This window comes from Oncorhynchus keta, unplaced genomic scaffold, assembly GCF_023373465.1.
Source record: "Oncorhynchus keta strain PuntledgeMale-10-30-2019 unplaced genomic scaffold, Oket_V2 Un_contig_26392_pilon_pilon, whole genome shotgun sequence".
Lineage (NCBI taxonomy): Eukaryota > Metazoa > Chordata > Actinopteri > Salmoniformes > Salmonidae > Oncorhynchus > Oncorhynchus keta.
The window spans coordinates 134-4,078 of record NW_026284945.1 but is presented as its reverse complement, the minus strand read 5'-3'; the positions used below and the strand labels follow the sequence as shown (position 1 = coordinate 4,078).

At 36.7% G+C, this 3,945-nt stretch overlaps 1 long non-coding RNA gene across 4 annotated transcripts; it reads right to left on the bottom strand.

Moving 5' to 3' along the window:
• Positions 1–29: 29 nt before the first annotated feature.
• On the bottom strand, positions 30–3,338 carry LOC127922611 (uncharacterized). Of its 4 annotated transcripts, XR_008111749.1 has the most exons (7): positions 2,991–3,338; positions 2,443–2,783; positions 1,865–2,038; positions 1,731–1,824; positions 1,015–1,101; positions 654–834; positions 264–455 (listed from the first exon to the last, which is right to left on the bottom strand). It is a non-coding gene; the product is annotated as an uncharacterized LOC127922611 (long non-coding RNA). The 4 variants fall into 4 exon arrangements; XR_008111747.1 differs by lacking the exons at positions 264–455; positions 654–834 and adding an exon at positions 30–252 and having other exon boundaries at positions 1,731–2,038; XR_008111746.1 differs by lacking the exon at positions 264–455 and having other exon boundaries at positions 629–834; positions 1,731–2,038.
• Between the last annotated feature and the right edge of the window lie 607 nt (positions 3,339–3,945).

The window sequence follows — 3,945 nt, the reverse complement described above, 5'->3', positions numbered from 1 at the left end:
ACTACTGTTAGCTCTACTACTGTCTACTGTTAACTCTACTACTATACCACCACTATCAACCTACTAATGTATACTGTTAACTCTACTACTATACCACAACTATCAACGTACTACTGTCTACTGTTAACTCTACCACTATCAACATACTACTGTCTACTGTTAACTCTACTATTGTCTACTGTTAACTCTACTACTATACCACCACTATCAACCTACTACTGTTAACTCTACTACTATACCACCACTATCAACCTACTACTGTTAACTCTACTACTATACCACCACTATCAACATACTACTGTCTACTGTTAACTCTACTATTGTCTACTGTTAACTCTACTACTATACCACCACTATCAACCTACTACTGTCTACTGTTAACTCTACTACTATACCACCACTATCAACCTACTACTGTCTACTGTTAACTCTACTACTATACCACCACTATCAACCTACTACTGTTAATTGCTCTACTACTATACCACCACTATCAACCTACTACTGTCACTGTTAACTCTACTACTATACCACCACTATCAACCTACTACTGTCTACTGTTAACTCTACTACTATACCACCACTATCAACCTACTACTGTCAGCTCTACTACTGTCTACTATTAACTCTACTACTATACCACCACTATCAACCTACTACTGTCTACTGTTAACTCTACTACTATACCACCACTATCAACCTACTACTGTCTACTGTTAACTCTACTACTATACCACCACTATCAACCTACTACTGTCTACTGTTAACTCTACTACTATACCACCACTATCAACCTACTACTGTTAACTCTACTACTATACCACCACTATCAACCTACTACTGCTACTGTTAACTCTACTACTATACCACCACTATCAACCTACTACTGTCTACTGTTAACTCTACTACTATACCACCACTATCAACCTACTACTGTTAACTCTACTACTATACCACCACTATCAACCTACTACTGTCTACTGTTAACTCTACTACTATACCACCACTATCAACCTACTACTGTCTACTGTTAACTCTACTACTATACCAACACTATCAACCTACTACTGTTAACTCTACTACTATACCACCACTATCAACCTACTACTGCTTACTTCTACTACTATACCAACACTATCAACCCACTAATGTCTACTGTTTACTCTACTACTATACCAACACTATCAACTCATTACTGTCTACTGTTAACTTCATTATTATATTATCACTATCAAACCCATTACTGTTTCATTGTTAACTTCTATTACTGTCGGTTACTGTTAACTTCTACTAATATACTACCACTATCAACTTACATTGTTTCCATTGTTAACTTTACTACTATACCACCACTATCAACATACTATATTGTTAACTCTACTACTATATACCACCACTATCAACCTACTACTGTTAACTCTACTACTATACCAATTATCAACCTACTACTGTTAACTCTACTACTGTCTCCACGTTAACTCTACTACTATACCACCACTATCAACCTACTACTGTCTACTGTTAACTCCTACTACTATACCACCACTATTAACCTACTAATGTCACTGTTAACTCTCATTTACTATAACACCACTATCAACTTCATTCATTGTTCATTGTTAACTCTACTACTATACCAACACTATCAACCTACTACTGTTAACTCTACTACTATACCACCACTATCAACCTACTACTGTTAACTCTACTACTATACCACCACTATCAACCTACTACTGTCTACTGTTAACTCTACTACTATACCACCACTATCAACCTACTACTGTCTACTGTTAACTCTACTACTATACCACCACTATCAACCTACTACTGTTAACTCTACTACTATACCACCACTATCAACCTACTACTGTCTACTGTTAACTCTACTACTATACCAACACTATCAACCTACTACTGTTAACTCTACTACTATACCAACACTATCAACCTACTACTGTTAACTCTACTACTATACCAACACTATCAACCTACTACTGTCTACTGTTAACTCTACTACTATACCACCACTATCAACCTACTACTGTTAACTCTACTACTGTCTACTGTTAACTCTACTACTATCTACTGTTAACTCTACTACTATACCACCACTATCAACATACTACTGTCTACTGTTAACTCTACTACTATACCAACACTATCAACCTACTACTGTTAACTCTACTACTATACCACCACTATCAACCTACTACTGTCACTGTTAACTCTACTACTATACCACCACTATCAACCTACTACTGTCACTGTTAACTCTACTACTATACCAACACTATCAACCTACTACTGTCTACTGTTAACTCTACTACTATACCACCACTATCAACCTACTACTGTCTACTGCTAACTCTACTACTATACCACCACTATCCAACCTACAACTTCTACTGTTAACTCTACTACTATACCACCACTATCAACCTACTACTGTTAACTCTACTACTATACCACCACTATCAACCTACTACTGTTAACTCTACTACTATACCAACACTATCAACATACTACTGTCTACTGTTAACTCTACTACTATACCACCACTATCAACCTACTACTGTTAACTCTACTACTATACCAACACTATCAACCTACTACTGTCTACTGTTAACTCTACTACTATACCACCACTATCAACCTACTACTGTTAACTCTACTACTATACCACCACTATCAACCTACTACTGTTAACTCTACTACTATACCAACACTATCAACATACTACTGTCTACTGTTAACTCTACTACTATACCACCACTATCAACCTACTCTGTCTCTGTTAACTTACTACTGTCCACTGTTATCTACTACTTCACTGTAATTCTATTACCTATACTACTACTTATCAACCTAGCTACTGTTAACTCTACTACTATACCACCACTATCAACCTACTACTGTCTAACTCTACTACTATACCACCACTATCAACCTACTACTGTTAACTCTACTACTATACCACCACTATCAACCTACTACTGTCTACTGTTAACTCTACTACTATACCACCACTATCAACCTACTACTGTTAACTCTACTACTATACCACCACTATCAACCTACTACTGTCTACTGTTAACTCTACTACTATACCACCACTATCAACCTACTACTGTTAACTCTACTACTATACCACCACTATCAACCTACTACTGTCTACTGTTAACTCTACTACTATACCACCACTATCAACCTACTACTGTTAACTCTACTACTATACCACCACTATCAACCTACTACTGTCTACTGTTAACTCTACTACTATACCACCACTATCAACCTACTACTGTCTACTGTTAACTCTACTACTATACCAACACTATCAACCTACTACTGCTACGTTAACTCTACTACTATACCACCACTATCAACCTACTACTGTCTACTGTTAACTCTACTACTATACCAACACTATCAACCTACTACTAGTTAATCTCTACTACTATACCAACACTATCAACTCTACTACTGTCTCACTGTTAACTCTACTACTATACCACCACTATCAACCTACTACTGTCTACTGTTAACTCTACTACTATACCACTACTATCAACCTATTGCTCACTGTTAACTCTACTACTATACCAACACTATCAACCTACTACTGTCACTGTTGACTCTACTACTATACCAACACTATCAACCTACTACAGTTAACTCTACTACTATACTACATGTTAATCTCTACTACTGTCTCACTGTTAACTCTACTACTATACCACCACTATCAGCACCTACTACTGTTAACTCTACTACTGTTCACTACTGTTAACTCTACTACTGTCTACTGTTAACTCTACTACTATACCATCACTATCAACCTACTACTGTTAACTCTACTACTGTCTCTGTTATCTACTACTGTCTACTGTTAACTCTACTACTATCCACCACTATCAACCTACTACTGTGTAACTCTCACTG